Source organism: Ambystoma mexicanum, chromosome 9 (assembly GCF_040938575.1).
Source record: "Ambystoma mexicanum isolate Mex_15411 chromosome 9, UKY_AmexF1_1, whole genome shotgun sequence".
Lineage (NCBI taxonomy): Eukaryota > Metazoa > Chordata > Amphibia > Caudata > Ambystomatidae > Ambystoma > Ambystoma mexicanum.
Window position 1 is genome coordinate 747,734,010 of NC_090931.1, and position 21,899 is coordinate 747,755,908.

The following is a 21,899-nucleotide window of genomic DNA, read 5'->3' on the forward strand; positions in this document are numbered from 1 at the left end:
CAACCGTTTACATTACTTGAATTTCAATGTTAGTGTGAATTTGTTCTCTACGGTCGGTGGTAAATTTGGTTATAGCGTTCAGGGCTTGCAACCTGCAGTGACTCATAATAATTGCAATATTCAGGTGTTTGTTCCATTGAGTGCTGGTGAATGCATCTTGTTCTCCAGAAATAGTCTCACTTTGCAACTGTTTACAAAAATAAACGGTTCTATGTGATAATCTTGAATATTAAAGGCCACACACAAAAAGACCAATTATTTTCGGCTGATATGGTGCGTCCTTTAATATTCAAAATACATCGCGGCCTGAACCCCGTCTCACATTTACACACAAACACACGCAGGCACAAACCTTCTCCCCAGCCTCCTACCTCGCAAACAAATACATGCACATGCAGACATACACCTACTCTCCAGCCCCCTCCCCACTAAAAGAACGACCCCACAGCATTCACACAGGCACACAAACACTTACCTCATAACTTCCTTGGCCGACCCAGCCTGCCTGCCAGCCCCACTTGTGTGCGGCAAGGGCATGACAGTTCAGATTTAGAAAGACTGCTCTGAGTGTGCTGACTTTAGGTTTTCTCCTAGCAGGATTTGAAATCTAACACTTCTTTATGTAGGCGTGAGCCTGTTCCCTCCCTAATCATGACATTGATGTTGCTGTGCGTAAGATTGATGGTAGTGGGATGGGAAGGGTTACTATCCCCAAACACCAATTTCTGATCACATCTTTTCACCTTTTAGAAAGCCTAGAGTGGAACAGAGTGCCACAAGCTTGGTCTTGTGTGTCCATATCCTAGAAGGAATGTTTGTTCTGGGTGGTTGGGTTCCACCAACTTCCACTAACTAAGCGTGTTGAGGCTGTGTGTGAATTTGTCATGTTAGGAATACAAGGAGTGTGAGCTCTGTGATAGTTTTCTGAGGTGGTCATGTTATCTTAGGGTTGCTAGCTATTTTGACCCTCATTACACTTCAGTGTGAATGTTTGTATGAGTCTGGATGCCCAGCGTGGTTGGGTTTCACAGCGTGTACGTGTGTGTTCGTGTGTGATGTGCATTTCCAAGGGGTTTTTAGTTTTTAGCAAAGCCAATTGCTATTCAAATCGAAACCCATGGCAACCCACGTGTGAACTTTCAATGATGTGTGACAAACCAGAAGAAGGACTCGGACCAGAACATACCTTTCAATTAACTTTATTCAACTTTAACAAAAAAAGTGTCTCACTAACCCTATTGCTAAGGTGTGTTCCCTTCCTATCAAGCTAAACTAAGGTGCTCGTCAATCGTCAAAAGAAAAAGTCATCTGCTCAAACCTATCCACTAAACTTGCCCTATCACTTAGACAAAAATAAAAAGAAATGTAGGTGGAGTGCCCTACACTCAGTGTTTGGTACTAGAATATTTCCAAGAGGTCACAGGAATCGCTCTTGGTTTCTGGATTCCTTATTTTAACAGTTCTATTTATTTCACAGTTCCTGGCAGTTAAGGTTCCTCAAGTTTCCCCGGTTCAACAACTAAATCTGATTGGCTGCAGAGTGTGTGGTTTGTTTGCCACAATGTAGCCATTTTGTGTGGACATCAGCATTGAGATGCATCTGCATGTTTGCTGTGAAGAATTTATTTTTAGTTTTCTACCGTTCTTGGCCTGTTTTCCATTCTGTGTTTAAATATACATTTTAAATACAGCCAGCACCTTTGGTACGCAAAAGGGGCAATTCCTCTTGTTTCTCAATAGACAGCAATACATTTAGCGTGAGGCTCTTCCTTTCAAGCGCCTAGACCAGGTGTCTCAAGTTCCAGAAAAAACAAAATGTCCAAAGTTCTTCTTTAGATGGAGGGCTATTTCAATGATCCCTCTCCTCTTCCCAATAGATTCCTGATTTGGGTGCCTCCGGGCTCCCCTCACGTCTGTACTTAATTTTCTTTATTGGGCCTCTCTGGCTCCCTAGCTTTCTTCTTTGTCCCAATACTTCACTTAGCTCTACGGGGTATCTGTAACCCTGCTCTTCTACTTGTGGTTATCTCAGCTCCTGTAGGTTTTTGTGACCCTTCTGGAGGTCCATCCCCCTTCTCTTTCTCCCGTTCAGTCTTTTTGCGTTCTTTATTGGGCCTCTCTGGCTCCCTGAGGTTTCTTTGTCCCAATACTTCACTTAATTCTCTAGGGTATCTGTAGCCCCTCTCTTCTACTTGTGGTTCCCTCAGCTCTTGTGGGTTTTTATCACCCATCCAATGGTTTATCCTTTTTGAGTTTCTCGGGCTTCCGTAGCCTTTCTCTTTCTCCCATTCAGTCTTCCTCTCTGGGACTCTGGGACGCGGGTGCGGGGTTAGGACAATCCTTTCTTCTTTCCCACTTGCTCTTTCTTCTGTCTGTTCCCCCTCGAGCTGGGCAACCTGTCTACCTTCTGCATTGCAGGGTCTGTTACAGTGACGGTGTGTCTCTTCGGCAGCAGCATCACTCCTTCCAGCCTGCCTGTCTTCTGGACTGGATAAAAGCGATGTTGCTACTATGCTCGTCGTGGTGTTCTCTCATCCTTCTCCTCCCTCGTTCGGAGCGGAGGATTCACTCCTTCTTCGATTCCTGGTTTCAGCATTTGTTCGCGGGCACCGAGCCAACCATGTCCACAACGTGGTCAACCTCCAGGTAAGCAATGCTTTGGCCGGCCTTGGCTTCTCAGCCCCAGTATGCCTCCGTATTGGGGCGGTAGCTTGTACCTTCGTCGTTTGACTCTCTCCACGCCACAGCTGGCACAGCAGTGATATATGAACAAAAAGTGTGTGAAACGGTAGGTCCCAGTAGGATGCGCTTATAATGAAGGGCCTATAGAATGTGTAGTAGTAGAATGATGATGGGGCAAACACACTGTGTTTACTTGTACATGCATTACACCTTAAGAATAACCGATTACATGTGATTATATATCACATGGGATTGTTTATTCTTCAGGTGTAATGCATGTACCAGTAAACATCGTTTCTGCCTCATCATCATTCTACTACACATTCACATAAATGATCCAGAACATCTTGACTAGTAACTTTTGCTAATTCATTGGAGTTAGTATAAAAGATGGGTGAACTTTACATTTGATATTAATGGTATTGATTGAATTATTTTTTTGTACAACTCTATTTCATGATTTAACTGTTATGACAGTCTGCCCATTATGTTGTAGATTGTTGAATTGCACCTAATGAAGGGAACATTTTCCCAAAATGCGTTGTGCTGATTTATTTTGAATATAAAAGAAGATTGGAACACAAAACTGACCTCCTACTTGCATCATTACTATATTTTGTTGGAAATTAACATTTGAGAGCTCTATGCACTGGATGTGATTTAATTTGCTATGTCACTAAAATATTTATGTAATTTAGGCTGACGTATTCAGCAATAAGGTGTGCAGTGGACGGGAGTGTCCGACACACTCCAGACATCTGTTTTGCATTGAATATCCAACTTCATGTCAGGGTTGAGTTACATCCTCTGCACCCACGTTTATTTCTGAAGTCGAGTCTTACACGTGTAACAGTATCAGATTAGCAAGGTGTGCTTTTGTACGATCAGTACCTTTTAGTTTTCTCTTTCTACAGGCCCCACTACTCCAAAGTACCTGGGAAGCCACAGACAAACAGGATCCAAGACAAATCTGGGACCCTTGGATGAATCCTGAGGGTGTAAGATGCTCTTACTCATCACAGAACCTTGGGTGCCTTAGTAGGGAAAGTGGTGGAGTTTCTTGGCTCTTGGGACTCCATGGAATGGGGATTTACCGCCATGTCCGCTGCCTGTAATATCCCAGTTATTCCGACATATCAGGCGGCAGAAATGGTAGGGGCAGTTTGCCGGTATCCCACCGGAATTACCAGCGGGATACTGGCAAACATGGAATAAGACCCATTGTTCTCTTGGGTATTCACAACCTCACACCCGGACAGGGAAGCCATTCAATAGTCAGATTAGATACAAAGGGCGTGCAAAAGAAAAGGTTTCCTAACTCTTCCCTGAGGGCCAACATCAACTAGCTCAAGCCTTTGTCTGACCCATTTGACCACCCCACTGTCAGTCCCCAATGTTACATATCTTACCTCTCTTCTTTGTAAGCCCTTTCCTGGATTTGGGAATCCATAACTAGTGAAAGTGGAGTATGTATCTTCACTGAACCCTTCTCTAGGTGGGATGGATTTTCCTTAACCAGTTGCAGGGATCTTGAGGGCTCTTTGGGATCTAGCACCCAACCCCATACCCATAATTTACTGTCCCTCGGATGTTAGTGGTTTTGCTGTGAGAGGGGATCTTGGTTCCCTGGGGAACAGGATTTTTCCTCTTGGTTCGCAAAGTCAGCAGTCCATTGCCAAGTCTGGGGGTGCCTCCTATCTCATCCGTGAGCACTGTATCCTTCTTTCTGTGATCCTCTTTATTGGCACTTTGAAACCATGCTTCAAATAGAGGCAACTCTGTGCCAAGAATGGTGTGCTCTGGTAAGCTGAGCAGGGATTCCAACTCTGCTGTGTGTGCTTCATTGGGAGCCTGAAAGCAAGCCCAGGCTTTGGGCTAGGCCTCTAAGTCGCTGGTGACCCAGATTATAAGGATATGTTTGTATGTTGATCTCCTCTGTACACCACGTTGGCAAGAATTGTAGAATGCGAGCTACCGACCGCTAGCAGGACCAACACTTCCTCTCCCTTGACCTGGATGTGCATATGCCTGTCCTCCCCTGCCCTTGGCCTGCATTTTTTAAGTCTCTTCTGTTTGGTACTCTAGAGCCAGCCGTCATGTCGGTTTGTTCTTCTCCGTTTCCTTGAGGACATATGAACTCCTTTCCAAGAGTTCTGCAGGAGGCAATGTAGGACAGGAGTGGGCTAAGAGTCCTGCTTGTCCAGAGGCATTGCATCGGATGGTAAGTTGCGCTGGTGGACCAAGAAATGCTTTTCTCATATCAATTGGTTTAGCTCTGCGCATAGTTGTATGTGTGTCCATGCTGGTTCTTCTGAGTTTTCTGGGTTTCCCCTCGTAACCCGTTATGTGCCTTGAAACACCATTTTTGCTGTATAGTGTGCATTACAAATGACCAATAAATAAATAAAGGGTTTTAGATCCCTACTGTTTTCTTCAGACGACTGGAGTGTGAGTCATTTGGAGTAGTCCGTCGGCAAATGATGTACTAATGATAACCAGGAGATTCTGCAAAGAAAGACAAGGAAGCTCTGTCTTCTCCACTAAGAGGGCCAAACTTTGAGCATGCATCCAGGGGAAATCGCACGTTAAAGGCCCACTTGAAATTCAGGAAAAATTGAAAAACTGGCTTTTCAACACATAATGAATCCTAAAGTCACACCATAAAGGAGCGCCATACTGGCTTCTGACTGAGAAACACTATTGACCACCATTTAAACTCTTGAGGTAATTTCCCCCTTAATATCAAGAGCAACACAGGCCATCAACCCGCTACAATCGCGAAGAAGCTCAACCCCCATCTCCCCAAAGCAACCAACAGTGATGTCATGAGCTGCCCCCAATGAGGAAATCCTGCAGGTCAAACCACCCGCTCTATTGACCGACCCTCAATTTATCCACCTTACACGCCATATGCAAACAGAAACTAGCCATCCCCACATGACCTTTAAAAGACTCTTGTTTTCAGCTCCAAAGAACACAATCCTACACCTTTTAACAGCAACGGATACCCAGCCCCTGGCCAAGACACACCCACTGTGCAAGCATCAGGTTCACCTTAATGTTACTATCATATCAAACCTAGAAAGCGGTCATGCATACAAAGCTCAGGGTAGTTCTGATTTTTTACAGAATGAGGCCTTCCTTTATATCTGTTATGGATTTCTGCCCTTCCATTTCTTGATTAATAATTTGATTCAGTATACTAGCTCTCGAGGTGTATCTTCGGGTTTCTGTCACAATTCCCACAGGTTATGCATGTAAAACTCTTCATAAATGTAAGCTTAGTGGCACTGTGTTACGCTCACTTGGTGTCTGCGGGGACACTGGGGCATGATTGCAGCCCTCCCAGGAAGTAGGACCCCCCGATCTGCTTCCTCCCGCTGCAAATAGGCTGTGGGCTGCTGCGATGAATGAGAACACTGCTCCTGTAGAGTATTAATGGTGAACTCCCCGTTCTGCTACTTCTGGCAGGGGCGCATGTAGAATGAGGACCGAGTTCCTTCAATGGTTCTTTATATGTGATGTCCAGTCCAGCTGCGACGATTCCACGCCTTTCTGGTAAGTGTCTTTCTGTTTTCTCTTTGTCTTGAAGTATTGGTATTGTCTTTTTCACAGCCTGTTGTTAGCTCTGTAATAATGTCCATCTTTCTCCCAAATATGTGTTGTTGCGGTCCAGCAGGGCAACAGAGCCTGAGGTGGCTCCGGATGAGGAGCGGAGGATCCCGCAGCGGTCCGACAGCAGGTAAGTGAGCTTTTAAGGACAAGTACGAAGAATTTTGCAAGCGCAACCTTAAACTGCAGGTTCGTATGTCTAACCTTGCCTTTTGTCTTTTTACAGTGTCCGCCTTCGTGGAAGAAGATGTCGTGCTGCGTAGCCCAGAGCCAAAGTCCCGCGTGTCGGAGCATGAAGAAGATGTCGTGCTGCGGTGCCAAGAGCTGAAGTTCTGCGTGCCTGAGGATGAAGAATGGATGCCAGGCTTCAGCAAAGAAGAATGTAGGTGAACGCTGACTCCAGGAGGTAAGCGTATGGACAGGAGACTGGATTCGCAAGGTAAGTGCTGCTTATCCCTGGCTGTGGTGAGCGTTAAGCTGCAAGCAAATGCAGATTAACGCTAAGCGTGTGCCTTGGGGTTGGGCTGGCTTTTATAGCTGAGCTCTTAAAGCCACGCCCGCTATTTCAGTTCTGCTTGCCACACCCTGCCACTCCTTGAACGTGCTGCTTAAGATAGAAGGCCACACCCAGACTGATTGCACACAAGTGGAAAGTTTCTGAAAGCATTCCTGCCCATAACAAAAGAGTCTTGCCTATGTTTCTCTATGAGCCTGGCACCTGATGATGCAGCTCCTGTGATCCTGGGCAAGTGGCCATGACACACTGTTGCAATGGTCTCGGTCCAGGTATGGGTTTCCCATTATTCCTACTTATATAGCAATGGTCTTGTGGAAGTGGATACCGAACAGCCACAAGCTTTGGATCCCCAACAGTTATTATCTCCCGAAAAAGGTAAAGTTACCTTCACAGTTGGGGAAATTCTGTTAGCTATAAAATGTCAAGCTGTGAATAAGGCTCTCAGCCAGGATAATGTTATTGCCGAAGTGTTTTTGTCAGAATCAGACCTCTGGGTCCCTATTCTGTCCCCAGAGTTTAACGCTGTTTCTGCAGGAGGCACTTAACCTGTCTCTTGTGGTGACCCGTCCAATTTATAAAAAGGGGCAGAGGGCGCTTCCAGCTCCATATAGACCAATCTCTCTTTTGAACTCAGTGTTTAAGATCTTGGGGAGGGCTCTCTTGGGGAGGCCTCCTCTGTTGCTAGGTATGGTATGGAGTTGTGGGGATATGGCAAGATTGATCCCATCCAGGTTGTAGAGAACACTTTCTTAAAGAGAATATTGGGGTGTGATGCTAGAAATGCATCGGAGGGACAGGGCCTCCGTATCCTTGTCCTTTACTGCTTTATCATGTATGTTCTGTCTTGTTTTCATCGCAGGAGTTCATGTGGTACTCCTGCCGGTGCGGCTCTTCCTCTTTTTGGTTTGGTGAACAGACCTTGGGATACCCTTATGGCACCCATGGGTGGGAGTACGACCCTGTACTCCTAGTGTGTTTTTGGGCACATGTGTGTGGCCCACAGTGCAGGGTACGGACTGGTGGCAGCTCTTTGTTGAATTGACAGGTTCCCTGCGCATCCTCCATTTTGGGATGCCCAGGCCCTGTCATTGGAATCAGTGAATTCCTGATGGGAAACAAGATGGCCCCTGTAGTCTCTTGCTTTCTATCGCCTGTTACCTTACTTTTCTCAAAGTCCCGGGAAGCCCTGACTCTGTCCCTTCCCCCTGACTGGCTGTTCGGTAGAAGTTCCATATATAGTGTGAGGAAGTTCAGGCCAGACTGGCTGGAGCCTTGCCAATGACTGTATGTTGTGGGTACGCCCGTGGGGTGGGACCTGGGTGATTGGAATGTGTGACAAATACGCATTCTGTGTTATGGGTGTCTAGTATCTGGTGTTTGACATAATGACTGAGACAGCCCTGCCCGAAACTGGCATACAGTGTGTAGTGCTGAATGGCAGAGTGCTTGTCCAAATCCACATTCTGTGTTGCGAGTGTCTGGATGGAGAAGAATGGCCTGAATGCACTGTGCGCCTGATTGGCTGCCTGACTGCCTAAATGCCCTTCTGAGTGATTAGTAACCCAGCAGAGTGAATGGGAGATCAACAGTATATCTGGGGGCCTCTCACTGCTAGAAATCATTCAGAAGCTGAAGTCGAAACTGGTGCTTAACTTTGAAGCCCACTGGAAGAAGAGCTGCTGTGGCTGTCCTTCGCTAATCTGAAAGCGGATCCAAGAGAGGACCTGGCTAGGAGACATCTTCCCGAGCTACAAGGGACCATTGTGCACCAGTTGATCTTTGCCAAAGCTCCCTGGTAGACAGACCTACGAAAGGTTGCCGACCGGAGAAGGGGACAGCCGAGGAGAACGAAGAGAAGTGCCGGACAGCCATCCGCTGTCGCCGACTGGAGCCGCAGTGCTCCTTTTGCCTAAGAACATTTTGATCCAAGGACTCCCTTGTTCATCACAGTCAACCACTTTTCGTCCTGCCGGAGAAATTCAAAGCTGCCGACGACCTCAGAGACGCCAACAAAGCTACTGAAGCCAGCAGTGGTCACGTCCCGTTCGCAGACGGCAGATGCCGACGACCCGACGCCCTTGCTGGGCCAAAGTTCTTCATTTACTCTTTGCGTCAACGAACACTCGTTGTCGTGCATCACACGCCTCTTCTTCACAGGACGTTCACAAGCTTTCATCAACGATCACCGCGAAGATCAAAGCCGCTCCCTCCACGACCACGCTCGCCTCTTTCTTCACTGAATCTCGACGACCCGCGGCTCCTGCCTTAAACGGAGTGCGCTGAAGAAGGGCCTGTTGACGACTCACCAAAGAACTCTACAAAACCAGGTACTTTGGGGCAGTTAAACTTTTATAGAAGGAGATAAAACTCTAATAGACAACATCTGGACTGGGCTTGTAGTGCATCTTCATTTACAGGTTGCCCAGGTGGGTGGATCCTCATACGCAACTGTGCCTGGTGGTAGGGGCCCAGTATTCTGCCAGTTGTCTAACCAACTTGTTTTCCTCCTAAGTCTATGGTTGATACTGTTTTACTGTGTTGATTTGCATGCTATTTGAAGTGAGTACAGTTGATGCATTTGAATGGAATAAGAGTAATAGTGGTACCCCCTAGAACTGTATAGATTTACCATTTTAGAATTGTCGGAGCACAAAGTGTGTTATTGTGAATGTGTGTCTAAAGTGAACCTTATTTATATAAAGAACTGTTTTCACTAACCTAGTGTGTGGGCATTCCTTTGTGGGTGCTTGGGGACTACACTGTACTTAAGAACCAGCCTGCATCACCTCCTGAGAGCTAAGCCTTGATTGCTCGACTACGTTACCAATAATAGTGAATCTTGGCTGGGGTCCTCTGTGCCTCTCCTCTGCTATATAAAGAGCAGGAGTACAGACACCCTCCTCCGGTACTTTACACGGGGCTACCTAGGTCAGCTCCTAATTGTGCAGTGCACCAGGAACAGGGCTGCTTGTTTCTTAGTGATTTTATTGCATCCTAGTATGTAAGTCACTGGCTTAGAGTTTGGGGGAATTGTAAAGCCATTTTGACTCGTGAGTTAATTAAATATCTAGTGCCTAGGGACCCCTGTTTTGAAGATCCCCTGGCTCAGGCATGTAAAAGCCTCACTGGTGAAAGTGGATACGCTTCAATGTTTTTACACAGTAGATCTTAGATCTTTTAATGTTGTAAAAACTGTGAAAGCCATTGTGCTTCTATTTATTTGGGAGAAGAGAGTCATTGGAGATCATGAGGCCTGCTAACAGGAAACGCATGATTCACAGCCCCAGATCTCCAGAAGTATCTGTGTTGTGCTCTGAATCCTTCTCAGTGTATATTTATTACAAGGGCGTGTTTTAAGTGCATTCACCTGAGAGCGTTGGTGGTGGCCTAGTCCAAGAGGAAAGGGGACAAATCATGTTTATTTGGTGCTGCAGCTAAAGGAGATGTAGCACAATTATTGTTTTGTCCCGGATTCTTATCCATTAGAGAGCATACATTAAAACCAGTTCTCCAGCATGGGGTCTGGCATGTATTCACATGCTCATTGAATATTCCCTGTCTTCAGGCTGGGAATCATCGGTAAAAGAAAAACAGTTTCACTTTCACTTATAAACTGTGTTTCTCCCATAAACCAATCACTGTCCTCTGGGTCATACTGCCCCTAGCCAACAGCAGTCCTCTCCCCAAGCCCCTCCGCTGGCAGTCATCTTCAGATTTTTACAGCACGCTTAAGTGTTGGGAGTCCTTGAGTTTGCTTTGCAAGCTACTTCTACGTTTTTTGTGTTGTTTCACGGAAAAAGTTTCTATATTTGTTCCAAAAGAGCCTGTGTACACTTCTCTCCATCTGCCAACAGCAGGGATCTGTTGTCGGTAAAGTTCAGCGCCACTCGAGGGCTAAGATCGTCAAAGTTTTCAGAAGGCCATCCGGCCTACTTCGCTCCCTCCGACCATGACAGAGGAGAAGAAAGAAGGAAGATCGCTCTTCAAGTTCTGCACCAAGTGCAGGCTCTGAAAAAAGGATCAGGCCAAGCACTGCAAGTCTGAGTCCACTGGGGTTGCTGTTGAAGCGGGTCCCACAGCGGACAGTGCACGATCAACATCACCCTCCGCCTCTATTGCCAGCCAGCAATCGATCTCCTCCTCAAAGAGAAAATTGTCCAACCCGGTTAAGCTGCGGCATAAGCCTGAGAGGCCACGGACGGTGGAGAAGAAGGCTGAGCTGCCCAAGAAGGCCCAAGCAGCACAGGATAAGTCGTCTTCGACGATGGAGCTGGTGGCGACTGCTCTCTTGAAAGCTAAAGGGGCTGACCCTGAGAAGGTAGCCCCCACATCGTTTGAGGTATCACTTCCTCTGAGCCACGAGGCCACTGTGGTGGCTTTGACGAGGTCTGCCGGCACGCCGGAGAAGGGCACTCCACCTCAGAACCCGGTTGCAGCCCCTCATGGTGGAAAAAAGGGGTGGCAAGGAGGCCCTGGATCAGTCCCAGGCCGTGGCCCAAGCCATGGAAATTTCATCCGCGGACGACGAGGACTTGGAGTCCCTACACATGGTCCACAATAGTGTGGAAGAAGACGACGACGGGGCAGGGCCTAGTGTTCCGATCATGCCAGTTTCGCCGCGGGATGGGTCACTGGACATGCCATCAACCCTCCACACCTTGGTGTCGGAGATCCAGAAGAGGATGCCACAAGGGTCTGTACCAACGGTCCCCCAGGCCTCCAACCAACCACCAACGAAGAAAAGAAAGCGCCATCGGACGCCCCCATTTCAGCCTCCACTTCCGCGTCCGGTCTCATCTCCCCCAGCATACCCAGACACGGTTACAGGGACGGATGCAGCCACAAAGACGACGATATCGTCGAAGCGGCAGTGGGTCTCCACGCCTAGAGCGTCTTCACCAGACGAGGTGGGATCATTTCACTCTATGATCGCCAGAGCCTCCGAGCTGTTCCAGCTCGTGCCCGAAGGATCCAGGAAGGAGGGTTTCCTGTACCAGAACCGTGAGGCCAAGAGGAAGACAATCATGGTAGCGCCCCTCCTGGACGACGTATGGAAGGAGGGCCTAGCCCTCTTGAAGATCCCTTGCACAGCTCCAACCAATCAGGGTAGGTTGGAGAAGAAGTACCAGGTACCCGAATCCGCACCCAAGTGCCTGAGGTCGCAACCATCACTGGATTTGGTGGTTTCGACGACTGCGAGGTAGCGGCCATCAAACCCATCTTCGTCGTCTTCAGTCCCTCCGGACAGTGAGGGTAAGAAATTTGGACGTCATGGGGAGGAAGGTGATTTACATTGAATCATCCACCATCAAGGAGACCAACGCACTGGCGATCCTAGCCAGGGAGCTGTGGTACAAGCTGGGCCCGATTCTGGAGTTCCTCCCTGGATGGAGGCGATCACCCTCTTCCAGGAGGGAGAGGTAGCGTTGGATCACACCATGACAGTGGCGCTGGCCATTGCTGACACGTGGTGCTGGCAGATGGGGAACAGTGTCTACCTTCGTCGCCAAGGCTGGATGAAGGCCCCGAATTTCTGCCAGGAGGTCCAAATGAAGGTACTGGACATGCCTTTCAACGGAGATCACCTTTTCGAGAAGGTCTTTGATGGGTCCCTGCAGGCCATCAAGGTGGATATGAAGACGGCCCGTGCCCTGGGCACTCTGCAACAGCACTGCTCTTCCTTTTGTTCCTCCAGAGGAAAGTCGGGGAGGTCTTAGAAAGGTTTCTCCTCCTCGTACTGCCTTCCAGATCCATGAACCAAGAAGTCCACAGAGGCCATTCTCAGGCCTACGGGGGAGGAGAACAGGGTTGTCGCAGCAGGGCAAGGTGCCGAAGCAAGCCTGAACGGGCCAAGACATTGGGTCCCCACCCATGCACCCTGGCGGGAGGCCGGCTGACGTGGTTGATCAGCGAGTGGGAAAAGATCACCACCGAAAGATGGGTGCTGGATGCTCTCACCCAAGGACATACCCTGGAATTTCAGCACAGGTGTCCCTGGATCCCGCCGGTGGCCCGTCAGGAGCAGCATGTCCTTCAGCTCTTGGAGGAAGTACGGGCCATGCTACAAAAAGGGCCGATGGAGCTGGTTCCCCAGCGACTCCGGGGCTCCGGAATCTACTCCAGATACTTCTTGGTACGAAAGAAGACGGGGGCCTGGAGGCCCATTCTAGACCTGTGACGTCTGAACAGGTTCCTCAAGTCTCAGAAATTCAGGATGGCCACGTTGCAGCACTTGCTCGACCAACGGGAAAGAGGGAATTTCTTGATGTTGCTGGACCTGGAGGACGGCTACTTCCACGTCCCCATTCACAGGAAACACTGGAGGTTTCGACCCTTCGTAGTGCAGGTACAGCACTATCAGTTCAAGGCCCTAGCCTTCAGCTTGAAGTCGGCCCCAGAGTGTTTACGAAAAGCCTGGCACCGATGGCGGCCCACCTGCGTCTACAGTGGATTGGATTCACGTTTACCCATACTTCGACTGGCTCATCCGGACCCGCTCGCGAGAGTCGGCCATCAGACACACGGAGATGGCCGTCAAGCTGCCTACGGATCTGAGATTCTCCATCAACTATCCAAAGTCCTGTTTGACACCATCGCAGAACAAATGTTCCTGGGGACCAGACTCGTTGCATCTACCTCGGAGGAGAGGATAGCGGCCATTCAAGGGAAGGTGCAGCGGCTGTTGTCGATGAAGATGGCCATGGTGAGGACTATGAAGTCGTTGCTTAGTATGATGTTGTCCTGCATCTACCTCATCCGGCTCTGCCGGTTACAGATGCAACCTCTTCAGGAGTTCCTGGGCGCTCCCTGGGTACAAGTGTCCGGAAACTTTGTGGACAAGATCACTCTAGACGAAGAGTTCTTACGGTTGATAAGGTGGTGGGGCGAACCCTCCATTCCAGGAAAGGGTCACGACAGACTCTTCCCTGGAAGGCTGGGGAGCCCACACCAGGAATCTGCACGCCAGAGGCCTGTGGCTGCTGGAGGAGAAGGATCTCCATATCAACATCCTGGAGCTACGGGCAGTGTTCTGGGCCCTCAGGTTGTTCCTTCCGTCTGTGAAGGGCAATGTGGTGAGGATCTTCACGGACAACACCATCACAATGTTCTACATCAGAAAACAAGAGGGCAAGCGCAGGAGTTGTAGCGCTGGGCCCTCGCACAAAATTCTTTCCTTGTCTGCCTTAATCTAGCAGGAGTCAAGAAAACCATTGCAGACTCTCGCAGCAGTGTGTTGTGCTCCTACCCCGAGTGGGAACTTCGGCAGGACCAGGTGGACTGCATCTTCGCCAAGTGGGGCAGGCACCAGATCGATCTGTTTGCGATGGCGGCAAACTCCAAATGCCAGAAGTTCACCAGCAGATTCCACCAGCCGAGGAGCCTGGGGGACGTGTTCTCCTTCTCGTGGGAAGGGATGTTTCTGTACGTGTTTCCTCCGTTGTCTCTCCTGCTATGAGTCATCAATACACTCACAGTGTCAGTGCAGGATGATACTCCTCGCCCTGGCGTGGCCGAGGCAGATTTGGTACCTGGACCTTCTCAACCTGTCAGCGTCACCGCCGGTCAAGCTACCCGCAGTCCCGGATCTTCTCACCAGAGAAGGAGGCGCAATCCTGCATCACAACCCAGGATCGCTCAACCTGAGGGCTTGGCTCCTGCAGCCCTAAAGTTTTGAGGATATGATTTGCCGGCGGACTGCATGGCCAGGGCATCGTCGACTCGTGCTACGGTCACAGGTGGAAGCGTTTCGCTATGTGGGGCCGGTCGCAGAAAAGTACCCCTCTGAGGGTCACGGCCCTGCAGATTGTTCCATACTTGCTGTTCTTGACCTAGGCTGGACTGGCGCATGCCTCGATCAAAGTACATCAGGCGGCTATCTCCCACTACACAAGGTCTCCAGGAAGGTCTTCACTTTGGTCTCATCGACTCGTCAAGGAGTTCCTCAAAGGACATTTTTGATCTTCGCCGCCAGTGAAGGCACCTGCCCCAGCGTGGGAACTCAACGTGGTTCTGACGAGGCTCATGGGGGCCCTCTTCGTGCCTATGCATCAGGCCCCTCTCAAGTTCCTCTCATGGAAACGGCTTTCCTTGTAGCCATCACCAGCCACCAGGAAGGTGGGTGAGATACAGGCCATATCCTGCAAACAGCCATTCCACCATTCCACGCAAACAGCCATTCCACGAATCAAGGGTGGTGCTGCGGACACACCCCTCTTTCATGCCAAAGGTTCCGTCGGAGTTCCACCTCAACTAACCTTTAATGTTACTCGTTTTTTTCCTGAAACCTTTGTCTCCGGCTGAGAGGGCCTTGAACTCGCTGGACGTTGCTCGTGCCCTGAAGTTCTATGTGGCACGCACAAATAGTTTTCGAAAGACTTCACAGATGTTTGTGAACTTTCGTCCTGTGAACCATGGGAAGGCCTTGTCCAAGGCTTCCATCTCAAGGTGGCTCTCCGGCTGCATCATGCACTGTCATCGATTGGCAAACCGACCGCTCCCCGGCTGTCCAAGAGGCCACTCCACCAGAGCGATTGCTGCGACGACACGTTCCTCTCTGGTGTGCCCCTGCTGGACATCTGCAGGGCTGCAACGTGGAGGTCCACGCACACCTTCACAAAGTTCTACTGTGTAAACAGGGATTCCAGGGAGGAGTTCAGGGTCGTCCAAGTAGTGCTATTCAACCTGTTCACTTGATGTGAGGTCTGTTCCAGAGGTAAGAGCAAATTGCTTCTGTTGAGCCTGGCAACCTCCCATGGTTGTGTAATGTTGTACTGCTGTGTATTAGTTATTCATGAGCATGGGAATCCATGCCAGACAAGGAACAAGTTACTTACCTGTAGCTATTGTTCTCCAGCATGAGTCTGGCATGGATTCACATGCAAACCTGCCCTCCTTCCCCTCTGCTGCTCTTCTTGGTCATACTACCACTTTACGTGCTTACCATATCTGAAGATGGCTGCCAGAGGAGGGGTTTAGGGAGCGGACTGTCATTGGCTGGGGGCAGGATGACCCAGAGGACAGTGATTGGTTTATGGGAGAAATACAGTTTGTAAGTGAAAGTGAAACAGTTTTTCTTTTACCGAGAACTCCCAGGCTGACGACGGGGAATATTCATGAGCATGTAAATCCATGCCAAATCCATTCTGGAGAACAATAGTTACTTGTTCCTTCTGCATGGTCAAGGATTTAGTCTTTATGAGCCCGCTTTGTGTTATTTGTTATGGGTGGCTTCAGTTCAGGGGGGTGGGCTCTTTTGTCCTTTGTACAGCGTGCATTGTCTTTGAGGAAATTATTATTAAGGTTTGAGTATTTTGGCAATGTTTTTAGGGTTTTAATGTTGTTGGTATTTATTTTGATCATTTTAATTATTGACTGTATCTGTTGATTTTTTAAATGTTATTATGGTATATTTTGTATTAGCGAAATAAACTTTTTTTAAAAACTCTCATCCAAGCCTCTCCAAGATACCCAACGGAGATCATAGACCATCTGATTATCTGCATTTGGGACACAAAAGGTCTACTGGAGCTCCCCAGTTAGCAGGAGGACCACGACGTGCGGCTGTTGGTCTTGCCTACAGAACGTCACTTTAGTGTTCTCTCAGAGTTGTTATGGTTCATCTACCCTATAGCCAATAGGGATTACCTCCCATAGCCCCTGGAGGCCATCTTCAGATTCCTACCACACGTTCAAGTGTTGCGAGTCCTCTCCTAGTTCTCTACTTTCACTTTACGATTTGGAAAGAATTCTGCATTCTACAAACTTGAATTTCGCACCACTTGAAAGCTAAAGCTAAGTACTTTTTATTGTTCACCCATTTGGTGCTCCAAATGCCACTAGTTTCCTTATAAGCCTTTAACAGATCGACACAGGAGACTGGTGGCCTGGCTGGATGAGTGGACTGTGGCCTCAAACTCATCATCAGTGAGGAACCTTGCTTCACTACACCATACTAGGCCCCCAGTGTGTGCTCCCTCTCAGAAGAGATCGAGATCCCACAAAGTGGCTTCCTGTCGGAGAAAGGTGAGGAAAGGTGATGTCACCTATGCTCTTTCAGCCCAGATAAAGGGGGCTTGCCTCCAAAATCCTCAGTCATATAAATCTCCAGCCTAGTCGACAAAGTTTGCTGTGACGGTTCTGTCAGTGAAACCATCTGTTACTTCTACGAGCCACCTCACCTCCAAGACCCAATCTTTTTGCACAAAGTCTTGACAGTAAGCGACTTTGTAGATGCCTTCCCAATCAACGATGGTGGAGAGATCTATCAAGCCTGCTTCATCTGCGACTTCGATGATGGCTGCCACTCCGACGACAGATCCCATCGTTGACCACTTCTTTGACGATGACCATGTTGTTGACGATCATCATTAAGGCTCTGGTGCCGACTACTTCATTGACGGCTCCGCCAATGACTTCAGCATGCACACGAATAATGCATCCATTGCTAGTGTTCCCTAACGACTCAAGGAACTGATCTTCATTCTCCAAACAGATGTTTTGCTAGCTTTGCCCAGACCATCAAATGTTCCCTCCATGACATTTTGGAGTACGTGATTGAAACAGATTTTGAGGGGTCAGAGGAGTTTTTTCGGAAGATGACGACACTGTGCCACCTTCTTACTCATCTCATGCTGCACTGCCACTTTCACAACCTGGCCCATCACTGCCAGGTGCCATTACCTCACCATGGACATCTTGTCCACACTTCAAACATTAGTGTCAGAGCTGAAAACACAAGTTACAAGTTCCCTTTATTCCTCCTCCAACCTCATGTCCAGCATCGTGCCATAACCACCTTCCTCTATTGGCTCCTCCTCTTCCAGAGCCTCTGTCAGACTCTGAATCTCATGCAGATCCACCTCCGGACACTGCCGGCTCTCGTTCTTCATCTCTGGAGAACTACTACGATTCAGTGCCAGCAGATGGCAAACCTGGAGGAGAACCCAATCGGGGACTGTCCTCTTGTTGAAATTGGGACATTTCATAGTGTCCTGTCCAAGGCAGATAAAATGTTCAGATACCAAAGTCCTGCCTTCAGAACAAAGCAAGGAGGCTTTCCTCTATCAACGATGGGACCAGGCCCGCAAAACCATCATCTCTATTCCGGTTCTAGACGACATATGGGAAGACTGCTTGCTAACGATGAAGAAGCCGTTCAGTTCATGGTTCCTTCTAAAAAATAACATTGTGACCAAAAATATAGGGCACAGGACCCTGCCCTCAAGGGTCCCTGTGCCCAACCCAGCCCTGACTCAGTCGTTTCCACTGCTGCTCAGAAAAGATCTGCCATTCCCCCCTCTCCATGTGCTGCACCCCCTCATAAAGAAGGGAAAAAAACTGGACACTTTTAGCAAACAAATAATCTTTTCTGCGGCCACTACAATCAGCCATTTTTTCCAGATATGATTGTGAATTATGGTACAAATTGGGCCCCATAGTCTATTTCTTACACGACGATAAGAACAAGGAGGTCTTTGCATTGCTACATGAAAGTGAATCTGCATCGGATTATGCCATCTCCGTGGCTGTTGACATTGCTGATACTGGCTTCCGTCAAATGAGCAATGGAGTGGTGCTCCATTGCCAAGGGTGGCTGAAGGCCACACATTTTTGCCCAGGTAAGGTTGTAGATATGCGTTTCTGAAGATGGAACGATACTGTGTGGGAATTTAAAATGGACACCGATGCTGCCCGTTCCCTGGGCACTTTGCAACAGCGTTGACCGTACCTCTCCTTTCAGTTAAAGCAGAGCTGATTCTCTAAATGGGGCCGTAATTATCAGCCTGCCTACTGCTCCCATTCCTTCAAAGGAGCTACCTATGCATCAGGTGATCACTTCAAATCCAGGTCACAATCCTACAGGGACAGGCAACATTGCCATGGGTGCTCCCAGATCAAGGGCCAGACTAGCAAACAAGCCTGACTCTGACATAGTGGCCACCCCCACTTCCGCATCCCATTGGTCGGGCGACTCTCCTTGTTTTAACGAATGGCAACAAATTCCCGCGGATAAATAGCTGCTGTCACTGCTAGCCCAAGGCCATACCCTGGAATTCCTCTGCCATCCTCCTACCACCCTACCCTCCAACAAGGTGGAAAAACAACTCCACACGCTCCACCAGGAAGTTCTCACACTTCTTTCAAAAGGAGATGTAGAGCGTGTCCCCCGCACCCAATGGAACCAAACAGTTTACTTGCGTTACTTTTTTGTCAAGATGAAATCAGGTGGTTGGAGACCCATATTAGACCTCCACTATCTAAACAAATGTATTTGCTCCGAGCCCTTCCAGATAGTAACGTTCCAACAAATCCTCAGTCAACTGGCCAAAGGAGATTTCAGACTTGGAAGACGTGTTTTTCCACATCACAATCCCCACCAACAGTTCCTGCACTTCACGTGGCAGTTCTTCATCACCAATTGAAAGACCTGCCCTGAGGGAGTTCACAAAATGCCTAGCCCCGGCGACTGCACACCTCCGGAAGTCAAGCATTCAAGTTTACCCATATTTGGATGATTGGTTGGTCAGGGCTCCATCCCTGCACCATGCCTACAAGCAGGATATCCTGCGTTTCCTCCTTGGCCTTTTCATTCAACTACCACAAGTTGTTCATATCTCACTTCCAGCAAATACTATTTCTGGGAGCATGACTGGGCGCCGTCTCCTCCATCGCTACCCTGTCAACCGACAGGGTACAGGCCATTCTCACCATGGTGCATATGCTGTCACAGCGACGAGTCAACTCAGTTTGGACACAAAAGTCGCTCAGGGGGATGAAGTCCTTTTGGATTCCACTCATACGGCACTGTCTGTTTTGCATGAGATCCCTCCAGGAGTTCTTGGTTTCCCGCTAGCAGCAAATATCCAGCCATTGGGATGTCAATATATTCCTGACACATCTGTTCAATGCCCTGCACTGGTGGTCTGATATTGCCCATCTTACAGAGGGAGCGCCGTTCATCGTCCCAGCTCACCAAGTGACTGTGGCCACAGACGCGTCCATGGACGGTTGGTGAGCCCACACTGCATACCTGCACACCAGGGGCCTCTGGTCATTGGAAGAAAAGACCCTGCACATCAATGTCCTGGAACTAAGAGCAGTCTTCTGGGCTCTGAAATCCTTCCTGCCTTCCCTGCAGGGGAAAGTGGTTTGTGAGTTCACGGACAACACAACCAGTGTTCTATATTTGTAAGCAGGGCAGCACCAGATCACCCATCTTGTCTGCTGAAGCACAATTCCTCTAGATGTGGGCCACTTGGCATGGGATGTTCCTGTCCCCTTTCTGCCTGCCAGGTATCTACAACTCTGCGTCCAATTCCCTCAGCAGGGAACTCCTTTACTGCCACCAGTGGGAACTCCTCCACAATCAGGTCGTACACCTGTTTTGGCAGTGGAGGGTGCCGGAAATGGACATCTTTGCCACCAAAGACAACATGAAGTACCTTGCGTTTGCAAGCAGATTTCCTGCAAACGGGCAGCCCGGGGGATGCCTTCAATTTTCCACAGAAGAACAAGTTCCTATACCAAGAGTCGTACACTCAGCGGTGCAGATTGATCCTTGTGGCCCCAGCTTGGCTACAACAATTATAGTTCTCAGAACTCCTGTCTCTTTCCACAGTCCCACCCATCGAGCTTCCTCCAGTATTCAACCTACTATCCTGAGACCCGGCCTAACTCAACCAGACAGCCTGGCTCCCAGTTCCCTAGTTTGGCCATATTGATATGCCCTGGGGCTGCAGAGACATCTTGACGAAGGCTCGTGCACCTGCTACAATTCTGAGGTTCATTTGACCATGATATCTCGCGTCACACGCATGCTATGTACGCCTTCATTAGTCTCATTTTCAAGGGCTTTTTCTGTGTCTTTCCACTAGTGCGTGCACCGGCTCCTCTTTGGGAACTAAACATTGTACTTAATAGGTCAACCCTTTCAGCACTTGCATAATGGTGATATTAACTTCCTTTCATGGAAAACCACTTTCTTGTTCGTCATCACCTCAGCCAGGCGAATAGGTGAAATCCAGGCTCTTTCCTCCAGACTGCCTTTTGTTTTCTACAAGCCCAACGTCCTTTTAAGGACTAACCCTACATTCATGCCATAGCCTCATTGTTTCACCTCGCTGAGCCTTTGGTACTGCTGATGTTCTTCGTCTCTCCTTCCTCACTGGCAGCGTCCCTCCACTCTCTAGATACCATGTCAGTGCTTAAGTACTATATGGCCCATACCAAGCCATTCCAGAAGTTTTTGGCATTTGGCTTCACTGCTTTGGATAAAGGGCTGTCAAAGTCTTCCATCTCCCGATGGCTCTCTGCTTGCATTTCCTTTTGCCACAACCTTGCTAACAGGGTGCTTACAGGTCGGCCTAAGGCACATTCCACGAAAGCTGTCTCATCTTCAGCTGCCTTCCTCTCCGATGTTCCTCTGGCAGACTGTTAGGGAGAATTCTCTTTAGGCTGAATTTCCTAACCTAGTGAGTCCCCCAGCAGCTTTGCTGGATTTCTGGAGTTTGTTTTTTTTCTCCTGCCAAGAGTGAGACTCTTTTTCTCCCACTCTTGGACATGATTTATGGTGTTCCTTTGACTGTTAATGTGTTTTATGGGCTATGGGGTCCTTTACTATAGGGTCTCATGTGTTTTTACTATGTGTGTTACACAGCACCCTCCGTGCAGTAACACAGGGGTGTCATAGTGACACCCCACCATAGACTCCATACCCTGGGACTGACTACTGTCTCCCAGGGCATGTAAAGTCACCATTGGCTTTACTAGTCCCAAATTATTAACAGAAACCAGTACAAACCATCATATTATGGCATAATGGTCAGGGCAATTCGATTGCCCGGGGGTCTGTTAGTCGAGGGGGCACGTCTCCGTCCCCCCTGATCGAGTTTTGGCTGGTGGCAGTGGATACTACTTTTTATATTCGACCGCAAATATATCCCTATGGGATTTTCCCATTGTTCGAGGCTACCAACTTTAATTATTTAATTCTCATAGCCTGGAACATACCGCCGGTTTATTTATTTAATATTAATTCGCCGGTTGGTATTTTTTGCCAGGACTCGATTCTAAAATGGCGTTTGTGTTC

At 48.6% G+C, this 21,899-nt stretch overlaps 1 protein-coding gene across 2 annotated transcripts in view; it reads left to right on the forward strand.

Moving 5' to 3' along the window:
- GLS (glutaminase) overlaps positions 1–21,899 on the forward strand; it is a 1,476,479-nt gene that overhangs the window by 305,147 nt on the left and 1,149,433 nt on the right. The window lies entirely within an intron of this gene.